At 50.4% G+C, this 18,673-nt stretch overlaps 1 long non-coding RNA gene across 2 annotated transcripts in view; it reads right to left on the bottom strand.

The window, feature by feature from the left end:
• Nucleotides 1-18,673, bottom strand: part of LOC140425689 (uncharacterized) — a 72,212-nt gene that overhangs the window by 30,221 nt on the left and 23,318 nt on the right. Inside the window, exon 3 of one of the 2 annotated variants that reach the window (XR_011947920.1) lies at nt 13,789-14,462. The exons of the other annotated variant lie outside the window; for it this stretch is intronic. This is a non-coding gene — a long non-coding RNA (uncharacterized lncRNA). Of the gene's footprint in view, nt 1-13,788; nt 14,463-18,673 lie in introns of those variants that run through there. 2 annotated transcript variants of the gene reach the window in all.

Raw genomic sequence — 18,673 nt, 5'->3', positions numbered from 1 at the left:
GGGGCGAATCCCGCCTGCGCTTCTTCACAATACTGGCACAGGATCCTTCATGTCTGTCAGAGGGCAGATGAGGCCTCAGTAACATGTCTCATTCAAAAGGCAGCAGCTTGAACATCCGCACTCCCTCAGGACTATACCAGAGTGCCAGCCTTGATTTTAGTGCTCGCGCCCTGTGTTGGGATCCTCGTGATTGAGAAGTGACAATGCTGATAATTTGCTCATGTGACCAAATTTTATCGGCGTGTCTTGACAGTGAATGAGGACAGACTATTCAACTGGAAGTGGCATCAACCTGGAGTCTGGTGCTGATTTCAAAATGAAATCTTTGTAAATGTCCTTTGGGGGAATTTGGGGCCTCTAATATTCCCTACTGGGCTCCATGCCTCCACCAGAACCTTTCCAAGCCCAACTTCTCAAGACACATGATGGGAGAACGTCTGACAACGTGACAATGTTCGGTCTGCGTCCGCAGGGGCGGAGCCTCTGCAACGGTCTTGAGAGAAAGGCAGCTGAGATCAGGAACTCGGCGTGCTGCTCGCTTGTGTGCGTCACGTTGCCAAGTCCTAACGTTTGAAAATGCTCTGGTGGCACGGCGGCACAGTGGTTAGCACTGCTGCCTCACAGCTCCCGGGTCCCGGGTTCAATTCCCGGCTTGGGTCACTGTCTGTGCGGAGTCTGCACGTTCTCCCCGTGTCTGCGTGGGTTTCCTCCGGGTGCTCCGGTTTCCTCCCACAGTCCAAAAGATGTGCAGGTTGGGTGGATTGGCCGTGCTAAATTGCCCCTTCGTGTCCAAAAAGGTTAGGTGGGGTTACTGGGTTACGGGGATAGGGTGCAGGCGTGGGCTTAAGTAGGGTGCTCTGTCCAAAGGCCAGTGCAAACTCGATGGGCCGAATGGCCTCCTTCTGCACTGTAAATTCTATGAACTATGAATGATTGTTAAACAAAGGAATACAAAAGTCATTCTGTGCACATAATAATCAAGATGTGAATGATCTTTTGCAGTATTATTTGAGGGTGGAATGTTAGGCAGGACTCAGAATCTGCAAATATCAGGTCTGCAAATAATACAATATTATTCAAACCCATCTGGGCCCAGCAGAACAGGCGAGTACACCTTGGATTTATAATCTTATTTGGAAGATTGGTCCATTTTTCACACATAATCCAAGACAATAGGCATATGGCCTGTCGGTGGAGGATCATGATGCAATCCTCAACTGCGACCACCATGCAATGAGCCGGCAGTAGGTGCCTCACAGAATACCAAGAAATGAACAGAGTAGGATCATAAGCTTATTTGCTCTCTTGCTAATGCAGGGGAGCTGACCCAAACGGCAGGGCCTCCAACTCCCTGCTGAGGCCTCCTAAATCAACACGTACTCCTAAAAGAAAGAATGAATTTGTATTTGGAGAGCACCTTGGGGCATCCTAATGTGCTTCACAGTCAGTGAGGTACCTCCCAAGCGCAGTTACTGCTATAGTGCAGGGGAGTGGGGCAGTGAATTTGCGCACAGCAAGATCCCGCAGGCTGCAGTGAGATCAATAGCCGAAGCTGCGATCCCCCCCCCCCCCCGGTCAGCGCGACTCAAGTCAGTCATTGACTCGAGGAGCCAAGGCAGCTCTGCAAAACGGCAACAATAGGAGGTTAACCGACACGGGCCCTTGAGCAGGACAGGGGAGAGCTGATGGAGCAGCTAATGCTAAAAATTGCCTTTGCAGCTGGAAGAGGACACCGCTTTCAATTCTTTAACAAGAACAGATGCTTTCTGTCAAGAAGAGCAGGCTGGGCCTAGTGAGACGAAGCATTAATGTTTAAGAAAGATGGTCTTATTAGAACAAGAAAGAAGAACATCAGTCATGTAAAAGACAGGTTAATAATGAAGATATGAGGAAGAGGCCAGCCAGAATGACCAGATTATTAGCCAGAGCCTGTAAATTAGCTATGGAACCCAAGCCAGGCTATGTGGAGACAGTTAGTAATGTGTGGGACGTGGCAGCCCCGTGATTTCATGTCACATCGCAGTTCCAGGCGGAAGACCAGTCATAAATTATACTCACATTGGGCAATCTTGCTTTTTTAGACCAGAGTTTTCACAAGCCGTTTTCTTCCCCCCTGTGTTCCTCTTGGGAAAAGAAAACAATATTCGTGCAAATTCTGAATTTGGGATGTTAAAGGACCGGATACGGTCCCGTCACCTCGCAGTGCAACTACTCTTAATCTCTTAACGTGAAGCCTCGGCGATAACATTTGTTGGATTATTTAACAATGCAAGGCAACACTTCTGCCCCCATCCCATCCCAAACTCAGAGAAAGTCAGACCAACCTCAGTGAGACTTGACCTTGGCACCAGACCGGGGAAGGACAGAAAGATGTCCATTTATATAGCCTCTCTGGAACAGTTCTTACAGATTGGAGGTAACTAATGTAACCCCACTATTTCAAAAGGGAGTTGGAGAGAAAACAGGGAATTATAGACCAGTGAGTCTGTCGTAAGTAGTGGGGAGTCCATTATTAAACAATTTATGGAAGGAGCAGTTGGAAAACAGTGGCAGGATCGGACAGAGTCAGCATGGATTTATGAAGGCGAATTCATGCTTGACAAATCTACTGGGATTCTTTAAGGATGTAGCTAGTAGAGTTGGCAAGTGCAGAGCCTGTGGATGTGGTTTATTTGGACTTTCAGAAGGCTTTTGTCCCACATAAGGGGCGAAATTCTCCGGAAACGGCGGGATGTCCGCCGACTGGCGCCCAAAACGGCGCAAATCAATCAGGCATCGCGCCGCCCCAAAGGTGCGGAATGCTCCGCATCTTTGGGGGCCGAGCCCCAACCTTAAGGGGCTAGGCCCACGCCGGATGAATTTCTGCCCCGCCAGATGGCGGAAAAGGCCTTTGATGCCCCGCCAGCTGGCGCAGAAATGACATCTCCGGGTGGCGCATGCGCGGGAGCGTCAGCGGCCACTGACGGCATCCCCGCGCATGCGCAGTGGAGGGAGTCTCTTCCGCCTCCGCCATGGTGGAGACCGTGGCGAAGGCGGAAGGGAAAGAGTGCCCCCACGGCACAGGCCTCCCCGCGGATCGGTGGGCCCCGATCGCGGGCCAGGCCACTGTGGGGGCACCCCCCGGGGCCAGATCGCCCCGCGCCCCCCCCAGGACCCCGGAGCCCGCCCGCGCCGCCTTGTCCCGCCGGTAAGGTAGGTGGTTTAATCTACGCCGGCGGGACAGGCATTTTAGCGGCGGGACTTCGGCTCATCCGGGCCGGAGAATCGCGGGGGGGTGGGCCCGCCAACTGGCGCGGCCCGATTCCCGCCCCCGCCGAATCTCCGGTGGTGGAGAATTCGGCAACAGGCGGGGGCGGGATTCACGCCAGCCCCCGGCGATTCTCCGATCCGGCGGGGGGTCGGAGAATCTCGCCCAAGAGGTTAGTGTGTCAAATTAAAGCGCATGGGGTTGGGAGCAGTGTATTGAGATGGATAGAAAACTGGTTGGCAGACAGGAAACAAGTACAGTAATAAACAGGTCTTTTTCCAAATGGCAGGCAGTGACTAGTGGGGTACCGCAGGGTTCAGTTTTAGAACCCCAGCTATTCACAATATATATTAATGATTTTGATGATGGAACTAAATGTTGTAGCCATCTGGGATGGCCACTTTGAGCATATAAGATGGACACTCGCAGAGCATACAGGGAAAAATGGACAATGCAAAGTAACAAGCAGGCACAGAGCCTGAATGTGTATTTAGAAGACAGACTGCAGACAGAACCGAAACTCTTGGCCGGTTTACACATTGATGGCCCGTCTCCGATGAACAAAGACCAGTGCTCAGGTAGCCGATACCGTCCCAGACATTCCGGCGCCACTACCTCAGCAAGAAGATAGAATCAAAGCAAGGCCAACGGCCACTCAGGACACGCCCAGCCATCAAGGCACCCGCCCCTTTATTGGCTCAGATCCATGGCAGTGATCGAGAAGCTTCCCAATTAATTGGGACCAAGGTTAAGGCCCGCCTAAAAGCACGCGAAGCCCCCCGGGTATAAGAAGGAACCCCGCCATACGTTCAGCCTCTTGGAATTGGCTCTCAACCGAGAGACCGCTCCACCTGCACCACCAGAAGCAAGTTCAAGTTCAACGCTCGCTACCAGACGGACGACCTTAGCTGTACCCCTGCTACCTCTTCGAACCCAACAGCCTCAGATCCGAACAACGGCCATTGTTCCTCTGACTTAAGTGGGCACCCGAAGTTAAGTATAGGTGTTAGTGATAGACATAGTTTAGCCTGTAGTGTTATTGTGCATGAGTAATCATACTGTGTGTAAATAAAGTAGCATTGACTTTGAACTAATTAACTGGTGTATTGGCTCTTTGATTGGTATTTGGTTGAACCTTGTGGTGGTATCAAGAGATACCTGACGACTCTGAAAGCCTATTCATAATTAAGATTAAGAAAGGCAACCTTATTAACCGCCATATTTATAGCCACTAAAAGAGAGCAACAATGTAATATCTCCAAACTTGGGCGGGAGAGTGAGCTGTGAGGAGGATAAAGAGATGCTTCAGTGTAATTTGGACAAGTTGAGTGAGTGGGCAAACACATGGCAGATGCAGTTTAATGTGAATCAATGTGAAGTTACCCACTTTGGTAACAAAAACAGGAAGACAGATTACTCTGTGAATGGCTATTGATTGGGAAAGGGGACAATGAGGCATGGATGTCTTTGTACACCAGATGGCGAAGGTAAACATGCAGGTACAGCTAAAGAAGGCTAATGGTGTGTTGGCCTTCATTGCGAGAGGATTCGAGTACAGGAGCAGGAATGTCTTTCTGCAATTATACAGGGCCTTGGTGAGGCCACACCTGGAATATTGTGTGCAGTTTTGGTCTCCTTATCTGAGGAAGCATTTAAAAAAAAATTCATTTATGGGATGTGGGCGTCACTGGTTAGGCCAGCATTTATTGCCCATCCCGAGTTGCTCATCAGAAGGTGGTGGTGCCTTCTTCGAGGCCATGTCCAAGGTTGTGGGGATGAAGGTGGAACTGTGCCCGAGAGTGGCACGCTTCGTGGTTTTGGACTAGCCAGAACTGCATATGGAGAAGGGGGCTGACGCCCTGACGTTTGCGCCCTTAATCGCCCGCCGGAGAATCCTGCTCGGCTGGCGATCAGCAGCGCCACCTGCAGACTGGCTGGCAGACCTGCCGGAATTTCTCCACCTGGAGAAGATTAAACGCACCGTCCAAGTGTCGGACAAGGGCTTCCACAAAGTGTGGGGGTCGTTCATCAGCCTGTTCCAAGGCCTGTTCGAAGCCAACAGCGGCTAGGGAGAGAGGGGACCGGGGGGGGGGGGGGGGGGGGGGGGAGAGAGGGGGGGGGGGTGCGAGGGATGAAGGAAAACAAATAAGAACACGGGCAGCACGGTGGCGCAGTGGTTAGCACTGCAGTCTCACGCCGCCGAGGTCCCAGGTTCGAATCCCGGCTCTGGGTCACTGTCCGTGTGGAGTTTGCCCATTCTCCCCGTGTTTGCGTGGGTTTCGCCCCCACAGCCCAAAATGGTGTGCAGGGTAGGTGGATTGGCCACACTAAATTGGCCCTTAATTGGAAAAAATGAATTGGGTACCGTAAATTTATTTTTAAAGATCACGTGAGAGCACAGACAATGTAAAGGAACAGAGGGGGCACGGGGCGGAGGAACAAAGAACAAAGAAAAGTACAGCACAGGAACAGGAGGGGTGGGAACCCAAGGGAGTCACAGGACGAAACAAAGGGAAACAGGGAGGAGGGGAGGGCCATGAAGGCCCCCCCCCCACCTCCCCCCTGTCCCGCATGGACAAGAAACCGCAACAGAAAGGAGCGGGGCACAGTATGTGACGCGCAGGGCAGGCGTCAGCATTAAGGGGGAAAACTAGACTACTGACGGGGGCAAGGGAGTGAGGGGGGGGGGGGGGACACCACATGTAAACATCTCTGTAAATAAGAAATGACTTCATGTGTAAATACCAGGTGCAGCACAGACTGAGATGTTGCTCTGTACAAACTTGAAAATGCCAATGAAAATATATTTTTAAAAAAGGTGAAGGTGAGGGAACGTCTTGAATCGCCGCCGTCTTTGTTCTTTGTATCGAGGGAGTGCAGCGAAGGTTTCCCAGACTGATTCCTGGGATGGCGGCGTTGACGTAAGAGGAGAGATTGAGTCGGTTAGGATTGTATTCGCTGGAGTTCAGAAGAATGAGGGGGGAACTCAGAGAAACCTATAAAATTCTAACAGGACTGGACAGGGTAGATGCAGGAAGGATGTGGGGGTGTCCAGAACCAGGAGTCGCAGTCCGAGGATACGGTGTAGACCATTTAGATCAGAAATGAGGAGAAATTTCTTCACCCAGAGAATGGTGACCCTGTGGAATTCGCTACCAACAGAAAATATTGTACGTTTCCCAGAAATAGCTCGATATAGCTCTGAGGGTGAAGAGGATCAAAGCATATGGGGGGGAGGCGGCAACACATTACTGACTTGGATGATCAGCCATGATCATAATGAATGGCGGAGTTCAGATAGATCGTTCCATACATGAAAAAAAGGTAAGCACTGTTGCTTCACAACTCCAGGGTCCCGGGTTCGATTCCCGACTTGGGTCACTGTCTGTGCGGAGTCTGCACGTTCTCGCCGTGTCTGCGTGGGTTTCCTCCGGGTGCTCCGGTTTCCTCCCACAGTCTAAAGACGTGCAGGTGGATTGGCCATGATAAATTGCCCTTAGTGTCCAAAAACGGTTAGGCGGGGTTACGGAGATAGGGTGGAGGTGTGGGGATAGGGTGGAGGCATGGGCTTAGGTAGGGTGCTCTTTCCAAGGGCCGGTGCAGACCCGATGGGCCAAATGGCCTCCATCTGCACTGTAAATTCCATGATTCTCTGGATTAAACATTATGTTCCAGTCAGGAATCTGGGGCGAAATTCTCCGGTATCGGCGCGATGTCCGCCGACCGGCGCCCAAAACGGCGCCAATCAGACGGGCATCGCGCCGCCCCAAAGGTGCGGAATGCTCCGCATCTTTGGGGGCCGAGCCCCAACATTGAGGGGCTAGGCCGGCGCCGGAGGAATATCCGCCCCGCCAGCTGGCGGAAACGGCCTTTGTTACCCCGCCAGCTGGCGCGGAAATGACATCTCCGGGCGGTGCATGCGCGGGAGCGTCAGCGGCCGCTGACAGTTTCCCGCGCATGCGCAGTGGAGGGAGTCTCTTCTGCCTCCGCCATGGTGGAGACCGTGGCGGACGCGGAAGGGAAAGAGTGCCCCCACGGCACAGGCCCGCCCGCGGATCGGTGGGCCCCGATCGCGGGCCAGGCCACCGTGGGGGCACCCCCCGGGGCCAGATCGCTCCGCGCCCCCCCCCCCCCCCCCCCCAGGACCCCGGAGCCCGCCCACGCCGCCTTGTCCCGCCGGTAAGGTAGGTGATTTAATTTACGCCGGTGGGACAGGCAATTTATCGGCGGGACTTCGGCCCACCCGGGCCGGAGAATCGAGCGGGGGGGCCCGCCAACCGGCGCACCGCGATTCCCGCCCCTGCCGAATATCCGGTGCCAGAGACTTCGGCAACCGGCGGGGGCGGGATTCACGCCAGCCCCCGGCGATTCTCCAACCCGGCGGGGGGTCGGAGAATGTCGCCCGTGTTCTCAATAAATATCCCCCTCCCTTCCTAAAGTTGAGTCTCTGCTGTAGACCTCCCATCGTAAACCCAATCTTAGATACACCCCCGATGTGCATACTGTTTCGTAAGTGTCCTCTGCCTGTGCTTGTTACATTGTAGTCGGTCTTGTACAAAACCCCACCAAGTGAATCCCTATGACTATTTGAGACATGTAACAGTCCAGTATCATGTTGAGAAACATATTCAACATATTAGACATCCCAGTTTTATTCTCACTAAATTGATAGTTTTGATCCGTCACACATTTGCACACCCCTCTCTATTCTTGTGTCTCTGGTTTCTCTTAATGTTTCCACTTGTTACAGCATCCGGTTTACCCTGTCTCAATAATCATTCTATCCATCACATGAAAGACCACCCCTCTTCCTCTCTCTCTCTCCGTAACTTCCTCGAATCCTGGGAGAACTCTGCATTCCTCTAACTCCGTCACCTCCTGCAGCCCCCACTTACTTTGCCCAACACCCAAGCCTTAAGCCCTTAAAGTCTGCAAATCCCTCCCGAAACCGCTGTGCATCAGAGACTGTTTAAGACCTCCCTCTACCATCAGGCGTTTGGTCACCTATTCTTTGCCTTCCACTCTGATTACATTCTGAATGTGTGTCTGATTCCGCTTCTGTAAAGCGTCTTTGAATGTTTTACCACAATAAAGATGCCGCATGAATGCAAATTGATGTTGTTTTTATCTTTAATCTCTGCAGAGCAAGTTTTATCCTGAGATCAGTGTAATGCATATCATTACTCAACGAAGTTTCCACAATGGTTTCTCTCAATTATGTAAACCGTTAGATCCTCGTTTCATTCTCTCGTCTCCAAACACCCGTCTCCAGAAATCTGAGGCATGACTCAGCCAGCTTCCCCTAGTTACCCGGTTTCTTTATTCTGTCTATACTTTCCCCACATGATTAAAATAAGGCCTGCTGACTTTTCCTACTAACTGTATTCATGTTTTTCTTCATCATTTATGTCTTATCCCCGGGCCTTTCCCACTGCTTATTTTCCCAGCCCTTTTCCCCCAGCTTTTTCCAATCCACCCATACACACTGTCTTCCTAATGAGCCCATTTTTGGCGCGAGAAACAATCTTCAGGTTATTCTCCTTTGTTGGTGTAGTGGTGATGTCTCTGGACTGGCAGCCCAGATGCCCAGCTTCAGACACTGGAGTTACGGGTTCAAATCCCACCCAGGGCAGCTGGGATATAAAGTGAAGTAACCACTAAACTACCACTGACCCACCGGGTTTACCAGAATTATAGAAAGTCTACAACGCGACGCCAAAGGCCCATCATGTCAGCACCAGCCAATAAAATGAGTCACCCAGCCTAATCAGCCTTTGGTCCGTAGCCCTGCAGCTTACCTCACTTAAGGTGCACATCCAGCCACTTTCACAATGAGTTGAGAGTTTCTGCCTCTCCTACCCGTTCATGCAGTGAGTTCCAGACCGCCACAACGCGCTGGGTGAAAAGATTTTCCTCTTACCCCCTCTAATCCTTTAACCCATCATGGGGGCATTGCGTATAAACACTGGCAAGTCATGCCACAGTTATATAGAACCTTGGTAAGGCCGCACTTGGAATATTGCGCACAATTCCGGTCGCCGCACTACCAGAAGGATGTGGAGGCTTTGGAGAGGGTGCAGAGGAGGTTTACCAGGATGTTGCCTGGTCTGGAGGGTATTAGCTAAGCGGAGAGGCTGAATAGACTCGGACTGTTTTCATTAGAAAGACGGAGGTTGAGGGGATTCCTGATAGAGGTCTACAAGATTATGAGGGGTGTGGATAGAGTGGATGGGAAGGCACTCTTTCACTCTCTCCCACGAGGGAGGGTCAGTCACCTGGAGGCATAGGTGTAAGGTCCGTGGGGCAAAGTTTAGAGGAGATGTGCGAGGCAGGTTTTTTACGCAGAGGGTGGTGAGTGTCTGGAACGCGTTGCCTGGGGAGGTTGCGGTAGCAGATACATTAACGGCGTTCAAAAGGCATCTTGACACATACATGGATAGGATGGGTACAGAGGGATACGGCACAAGGAAGTGCTGAGGGTTTGGGCCAAGGGTGATATCATGACTGGTACAGGTTTGGAGGGCGAAGAGCCTGTTCCTGTGCTGTATTGTTCTTTGTTCTGTTATGGGCCAGGGTTTAGAGAACCCCAAAGTGTATCATGGAGTTCACCTGACCCACAACTTTTAATAGACTGTGGTATGGGGAGCACACGGCCCACTCTACAGGTGTGGTACAGCAGAAATGGAAAAGTATTTTTTAAAGCAAAACAATGTTTATTCTATGAACTCAAGTTAACCTTTTTAAAACATACAGTGAACATCTTAGCAACCATCAATTCAAATACAACCGCCAAAGAATACAACACTAAGTAATGCTTAATAACTTCCCAAAAAACATCTAGAAGACAAAAGAAACACTTTTAACAGAAGCACATCAGGTTTACATTCACTACTGAGAACATTTATAATTCTGAATTCACCAAATGATCAAGAGATAGTCTTTTCATGGCAGAGAGAACAGCAGTACAACTGCTTTGTCTGGCTTCAGCTCCAACACTGAAAACAAAACTAAAACACACCTTGCAACAAACAGCCTAAAATGAAATTACTGAACCAGATAAGTTTTTACAACAATCAACAATGTTTCATCATCATCAGACTTTTTAATTCCAGTTAAAAAAAAAAATTGAATTCAAATTTCACCATCTGCAGTGGCGGGATTCGAACCTGGCTCTCCAGATTCTCTGCTGTTTCTGGTTTACTAGTCCAGTGACAATACCATTATGCCACCACCTCCTCTCCTTAATCTGTTCAAAACGGGAGGGAGGCAAAAAGCGGGTAACTAAAGGCCAATTAGCCTCATATCTTTTGTTGGAAAAATGTTGGAATCAATTATTCAGGAAGTAAAGCAGCACATTTGGAAAATCATAATCTAATCAAGCAGAGGCAGCATGGCCTCATGAAAGGGAAATTGTGGCTGACTAATTTATTCCAAAGTGGACTCAGCGGATGTGGTTTATTTGGACTTTCAGAAGGCTTTTGACAAAGTCCTGCATAAGAGATTAGAGTGGAAAATTAAAGCGCATGGTATTGGGGGTAGTGTATTGGGATGGATAGAAAACTGGTTGGCAGACAGGAAATAAAGAGTAGGAATTGATGGCTCTTTCTAAAATTGGCAGGCAGTGACTAGTGGGGTACCACAGGGATCGGTGCTGGGACCCCAGCTGTTCACAATATATATTAATGATTTAGAAGGAAACAAAATGTAATATCTCCAAGTTTGCAGATGACACGAAGTTGGGTGGGAGGGTGAGCTGTGAGGAGGATGCAGAGATCCGTCAGTGTGATTTGGACAAGTTGAGTGAGTGGGCAAATGAATGGCAGGGAAATGATGGATAAATGCGAGGTTATCCACTTCAGTAGCAAAAATTATTACTGGAATGGCCATAAATTAGGAGAAGGGAATGTGCAGCGGGACCTGGGTGTCCTCGTACACCAGCCACTGAGGGTAAGCATGCAGGTGCAGCAGGCGGGGAAGAAGGCAAATGGTTTGCTGGCCTTCATTGCGAGAGGATTCGAGTACAGGAGCAGGGATGTCTTGCTGCAGTTATACAGGGCCTTGGTGAGGCCACACCTGGAATAGTGTGCACAGTTTTAGTCTCCTTATCTGAGGAAGGATTTTCCAGCTATTGAGCTAGTGCAGTGAAGGTTTACCACACTGATTCCTGGGATGGCGGCGTTGACGTACGAGAAGAGAGTGAATCGGTTAGGATTGTATTCGCTGGAGTTCAGAAGAATGAGGGGGGATCACAGAGAAACCTATAAAATCCTAACAGGACTGGACAGGGTAGACGCAGGAAGGATGTTCGCAATGATGGGTGTGTCCAGAACCAGGGGTCACAGTCCGAGGATACGGGGTAGACCATTTAGGATTGAGATGAGGAGGAATTTCTTCACCCAGAGAGTGGTGAGCTTGTGGAATTCGTTACCACAGGAAGTATTTGAGGCCAAAACATTGCATGTTTTCAAGAAGCAGTTAGATATAGCACTTAGGGCGAAGGTGATCAAAGGATATAGGGGGGAAAGCGGGATTAGGCCCTTGAGGTGGGTGATCATAATGAATGGCAGAGCGGGCTCGAAGGGCTGAATGGACTTCCCTTGCTCCTATTTACTTTATTTCTAATTTTTGAGTTTTTCGAGGAAGTCTCAACCCGAGTGGATAGAGGGGAACCAGTAGATGTGCTGTATTTGGACTTCCGGAAGGCATTCGACAAGGTACCTCATAAAAGGTTAGATCATAGGATAAGAGCCAGCGGTGTTGGAGGTAGCATATTGGCAGGGATATCGGCTAATGGGCAGGGAACAGCGAGTGGAAATAAGGCGCTGGATTCTCCGATTTGGAGACTATGTCCCCTCGCCGGTGTGGGAACGGTGACGTTTTATGGCATCAAAATTGGCGCAAAACGGCCAATTATTCCCCGATTTGCTGGGGGCTAGCAGGGAGGCAGCATAGAGCACCCAGCTCTAGCTGGCGATGTGGCCTGAAGAATTGCCGGGTCCGTGGCCGCGCGTGCGTCCAGCGGCGATGTGCAGCGGCCGCGCCGTGCTTCACGGCGGATGCCTCTCGCGGACCCGGCCTGCGAAAGGTTCCCCCCTTCGGCCGGCTCGCGCGCCCTGGACCGCCGCACCACAGTAGCCCCCAGTCCCGAATATGTCCACCCCTGCCCGCGGATCGGGCCTCCCCCGACCGTGGCGGCACTGGACGGAGGCCGCAGCCGCCACGCTGAGTTCCCGAATGGGTGAGACCATGAGAGACCCACAGCGTCGGAAACTCGGCCGGTCGGGGACGGAGCTTCAGGGGGCGGGCCTCAGGCAATGTCCTGAGGCCATGGATACGTGGGGCCCTCCATGCCCTGATGTAGACAGGGGCATGTTCTCCACTACACTCGCCCTCCAAACCTGTACCGGTCATGATATCACCCTTGTCCAACCTTTACAATTTAACTTAAATTGAGAAAGCCATGCGAGTCCTGTTAAATCCAGTGGGCTCCGGAATAATTGGCACCATTAATGAGCCCAATAGGTACCCCGCTGCCAACAGGCAGGATACCAGCATTGGGCCCTGCTCCCCAAACTTGGTTGGGGACAGTTTTCCCGATGGCGGGAATTGGACACATGTACTTACACCTGTGAACTTGGCTCCCGGACCCCTGTCATCAAGCCTACTCGAGACTCAGTGGAATAACGAGCAATGTTTCTAATTATCCTCCAGGAGTCTATTGTATAAGAAATAGTGTAGAAAAGATAAATCTGGAATATTGCTTCAAGCTAAATGAAGTTAAAGCAAGGGAATATGTGTGCGAAACTAATAAGTGGCAAATATTTAGGATTGATGCCAGGCAGTTCTTTGCAAATTGTATCATAGAATCTTACAGGACAGAATAAGACCATTTGGCCCACAGAGTTTATACTTGCTCTTTGAAAGAGCAATCCCTGTGTGGAAACTGTAAACCAAAAATAATCAAATTTATGGAATGATCCCTAAGTGAAGAAATTACCGACAAGAATTCACATTGTGCTGCTTTTACTTTGACAATTCCAAATTAACGTAAATTAAACATGAATTAACAGGCAAGTGATACTTAAACAAAAAGTTAAATTTCACTTTAAATAGTCGATACTTAGGGCAGCACAATGGCGCAGAGGACCTGGCTTCGATCCAGGCCCCAGGTCATTGTCACCCTGTGGAGTTTCCACATTCGTCATAGAACCATAGAGTTTACAGTGCAGAAGGAGGCCATTCGGCCCATCGAGTCTGCACCAGCCCTCGGAAAGAGCACCCTTCTTAAGCCCACGCCTCCACCCTATCCCCGTAACCCCACCTGAACCTTTTAGGACATCAAGGGGCAATTTAGCACGGCCAGTCCACCTGACCTGCACATCTTTGGACTGTGGGAGGAAACCGGAGCACCCGGAGGAAACCCACGCAGGCACGGGGAAGTAGTGCAAACTCCACACAGACAGTCACCCGAGGCCAGCATTGAACCCGGGACCCTGGAGCTGTGAGGCAGCAGTGCTAGCCACAGTGTCCTCGTGCCGCCGTGTCTGTGTGGGTCTCACCCCCACAACCCAAAAAGATGTTCAGGGTTGGTGATTTGGTCAAGCTAAATTGCCCCTTAATTGGGAAAAAAAAAGAATTGGCTACTCTAAATTATAAAAAATTAAAACAATAAAATGAAATTTTTTAAAAAGTCGATACAACAAAGATGAGCCTTATGCAACTGAAAGGATTCACATTGCTCCCTGCACATGTATAGGACTAGGTAGCTACACATTATAACAATGTGCTGTTCTTTATTCACACAGGCTTATCCAACAACTGTTTTCACCTTCGAACTTTGTGGATATAATGAGCAACAGCAATGGAACATTTCTATGAGTCCTCTCTCCCTCGGGTCAATACAGTTGATTAATGATACCTGTTATATATATAAAATAGACACACATTAGGAAGCTATCCAGCCCTGTTCAAAAAGAGCGGCAGTCCCCAATTACAGTGTCTAACTGATCCTTAAATAGTTCTCGAGTCTTCATCCTCACAATGTTAACAAAAGATCCATTTTATATATTGAGCCAGAGACTTGGGCTGATTGGATAATGTGATGATCTTTGACCTGGAAGCATTACAATGGTCTGTGTCATTATTTTGATGAATGTTTGAAAAGAACCTTTAAAAGTCCAGGTCCCTCTGGTCGATTCTGTGCTGATATGCATCACTGTAAATACACAAGGAGTTAATGTAAATACACTACAACTAAGTAAACACTAGAGGGAGCACCAGAGACATCATGACATGCAGACATACAGCTAATGAACACATAGAATAGGACATGACCCATGGGCAGTCAAGACACCCAGAAGTGACACTACCACAAGGGGGTAACCCATATAAAAGGACAGGGCACACATGCTCTTTCTCTTTCCACAGGCGACACTCAGAGAGAAGGACAGGGGCAGATCAGAAGCATCACACCCACCCACGTGGCTTAGAGCAGACTGGTTAGTTAGATCGAGTTACTATAGCAAGATGAGCAGGAGAGTCGAACTCAAGTAGGAGAACTTCAAGTAGCTTATGCTACATGAAGAATAACACAACAGACTCCAGAATGTGCTGTTCTAAGAAACTATCCTGAAAACATTCTATGAACTCCTCATCTCGGCTACTTTTGCCCATCTGATTTTTCCAATCTATAAAATTCCCCATGGTTATTGCTGTACCTTTCTGACAAGCTGCCATTATCTATTCCTTTACACCCTGTCCCACTGTGTAGTTACGATTAGGGGCCCTGAACATCACTTTTTGCCTTTATCATTTCTCATCTCAATCCAAACTGCTTCTACACCCTGCTTTCCTGAACTTAGGCCATCTCTCTTTAATGTGCGAATACCAATATTAATTAACATAGCCACCTCACCACCTTTTCCCAGCTTCCTGTCTTTCCTAAATGTCATATTTATTGAAGATTTGAACACTCCAAATTTAAGGGCTGGAGAAAATACCCCACCATTTATAAATGGGAAATCAAAGTTAAAAACATCTGGGGTGGGATTCTCCCGTACCCGGCGGGGCGGGGGGGGGGGGGGGGGGGGGGGGGGTCCCGGCGGGAGGGAGTGCCGTGAATCACTCCGGCGTCGGGCCGCCCCAAAGGTGTGGAATCCTCCGCACCTTCAGGGGTTAGGCCCGCCCCGGAGTGGTTGACACCCCGCCGGCCTGCGGGATAGGGGCTTGGATGCAACCGGTGCAGAAGGGCCTCCGCCGGCCGGCACGAGTCTGTGCATACGCAGGAGCGCCAGCGTGTGCTGGCGTCATCCCCGCGCAAGCGCGAGAGGGTTCGTCTCCGCATCGGCCATCGCGGAGGACCACAACGGCCGATGTGGAGTAATAGAGTGCCCCCACTGCACATGCCCGCCTGCGGACCGGTCAATCCCGACCGCGGGCCAGGCCACCGTGGGGGCACCTCCTGGGGCAAGATCCCACCGCGACCCCCCCAGGAACCCCGGAGCCCCCCCGCGCCGCCGGTTCCCGCCGATAAGGGACCTACTCTGATTACGCCGGCGGGTGGGAGAATCCCGCCCCTTGTCTGTCCCACCAAAAACCTGCGGGACAGAGCCCTGTTCTTGGTTATATGCTGAATGTCACTTTAACTCCCTTTGACTGGGAGCAGCCCCAAGCTCCGGAGCTAAAGGCTATTGAGAATGGAATTGGCCTTGTTAGTTGAGAGCACTTAACAGCTCTCAAGTGTTACCGCAGATTCTGTTTGCTGATTGCTCCTGCTGGTAGCTGCAAATGCCTGGAGGCTGTGTGTTTGTTTGCTGCTGCCTCTTTTGCTTCTCTGGCCTGGAGTACGGAAACGGAGGATTGTAAGATGACCTGCTGCGAATGCTGGGGAGGGGGAAGGAGTGTTCATTCTCACTTCTGGCGTGCCAATAGTCTTTGTGATTTTCCACTGTTGGGAGTCTTCCGTTTGGTGCTGTAGGAGGGGGACATAGAGGCAGAATGATCCCAAAGCAGCTACAGCTGCCTGGAGGCAGTGTGTTTGTTTGCTGACACCCCTCTGTTTTTGTTACCTGGAGGAAGGAAAGGGAGGATGTAAGATGACCTGCTACCAGTGCTGGGGAAGGAGAAGGGGAGCTCTTTCTTCCTTCTGGTGTGTTCTGCAATGGTGTGACATTTTACCTTGTTGAGGAGTCTACGACTGGAAGCTGCAGGAGGGAGAGAGGGAGGTGGATTGATTCGAATGAGCAACTTGATGACGGCATTGAAGAAAGGGTTTTGCACATTATTGGTGACTTTATTGTACCGTTGACTGTTTAATGATAAATGCCTGGAGGCTGTGTGTTTGTTCACTGCTGCTTCTTTTGCTTCTGTGGCCTGGAGTAAAGAAAGGACGGATGTAGGATGACCTGCTGCCAATGCTGGAGAAGGGGATGGGGAGCTCTTTCCCTTTTCAGGTGTGCTCAACGCCCGAGCGTCTTTCCACTGTTGAGAGTCTTTTTGATTTGATTTGATTTATCATTGTCACATGTATTAGTATACAGTGAAAGTATTGTTTCTTGCATGCTGTACAAACAATGCATACCGTACATAGGGAAGGAAGGAGAGACTGCAGAATATAATGTTACAGTTATAGCGAGGTGTAGAGAAAAGATCAACTTAATACGAGGTAGGTCCATTCAAAAGTCTGATGGCAGTCGGGAAGAAGCTGTTCTTGAGTCGGTTGGTACGTGACCTCAAACTTTGGTATCTTTTTCCTGATGGAAGAAGGTGGAAGAGAGTATGTCCGGGGTGCGTGGGGTCCTTAATTATGCTGGCTGCCTTTCCGAGGCAGCGGGAATTGGAGACAGAGTCGATGGATGGGAGGCTGGTTTGCGTGATGGACTGGGCTACATTCACAACCTTTTGTAGTTTCCTGCGGTCTTGGGCAGAGCAGGCTCCATACCAAGCTGTGATACAACCAGAAAGAATGCTTTCTATGGGGCATCTGTAGAAGTTGGTGAGGGTCGTAGCTGACATGCCAAATTTCCTTAGTCTTCTGAGAAAGTAGAGTCGTTGGTGGGCTTTCTTAACTATAGTGTCAGCATGGGGGGACCAGGACAGGTTGTTGGTGATCTGGACACCTAAAAACTTGAAGCTCTCGACCCTTTCTACTTCGTTCCCATTGATGTAGACAGGGGCATGTTCTCCACTACGCTTTCTGAAGTCGATGACAATCTCCTTTGTTTTGTTGACATTGAGGGAGAGATTATTGTCGTCGGACCAGTTCACCAGATTCTCTGTCTCATTCCTGTCCTATGTCTCGTCATTGATTGAAATCCGACCCACTACGGTGGCGTCATCAGCAAATTTGAAAATCGAGTTGGAGGGGAATTTGGCCACACAGTCACAGGTGTATAAGGAGTACAGTAGGGGGCTGAGGACACAGCCTTGTGGGGCACCGGTGTTGAGGATGATCGTGGAGGAGGTGTTGTTGCCTATCTTTACTGATTGTGGCCTGTGGGTTAGAAAGTTCAGGTTCCAGTCGCAGAGGGAGGAGCCGAGGCCAAGGCCACGGAGTCTGGAGATGAGTTTCGTAGGAATGATGGTGTTGAAGGCTGAGCTGTAGTCGATAAATGGGAGTCTGACATAGGTGTCTTTGTTATCTATGTAGACTGCAGGGCCATGGAGATGGTGTCTGCTGTGGACCTGTTGCAGCGGGAGGCGAACTGTAGTGGATCAAGGCAATCTGGGAGGCTGGAGTTGATTCGTGCCAAGACTAACCTTTCGAAGCACTTCATGATGATGGATGTCAGAGCCACTGGACGACCAGTTTTTAAGGCACGCTGCTTGGCTTTTTTTTGGTACAGGGATGATGGTCGTCTTCTTGAAGCAGATTGTTGTAAAGAGAGGTTGAAGATGTCTGCGAATACCCCCGCCAGCAGATCTGCGCAAAGCCTGAGTGCTCGTCCGGGTACCCCATCCGGCCAGTGGCTTTCCGTGGGTTGACCTTCGAGAAGGATGCTCTGATGTCTGCAATGGTAATCTCAGATACACGTTCATCTGAGGCTTCCAGGGTGGAGGGCTCGCTCTCGCTGACCTCTTGTTCAAAGCGGTCATAGAATGCATTGAGCTAATCAGGGAGGGGTGCATTGGAGCCAGCGATTTTACATGCCTTCATCTTGTCGCCCGTTATGTCTTGCAGACCTTGCCATAGTCAGCGGGGATCCGTGTGGGACTCGAGCTTGGTCCGAGAGTCTACTGCTGGGAGCTGTGGGAAGGGGGAGCGGGGATCCGTGTGGGACTCGAGCTTGGTCCGAGAGTCTACTGCTGGGAGCTGTGGGAAGGGGGAGCGGGGATCCGTGTGAGACTCGAGCTTGATCCGAGAGTCTACTGCTGGGAGCTGTGGGAAGGGAGAGCGGGGATCCGTGTGGGACTCGAGCTTGGTCCGAG

This window comes from Scyliorhinus torazame, chromosome 6 (genome assembly GCF_047496885.1).
Source record: "Scyliorhinus torazame isolate Kashiwa2021f chromosome 6, sScyTor2.1, whole genome shotgun sequence".
Lineage (NCBI taxonomy): Eukaryota > Metazoa > Chordata > Chondrichthyes > Carcharhiniformes > Scyliorhinidae > Scyliorhinus > Scyliorhinus torazame.
This window is presented reverse-complemented; position numbering and strand designations above follow the sequence as displayed.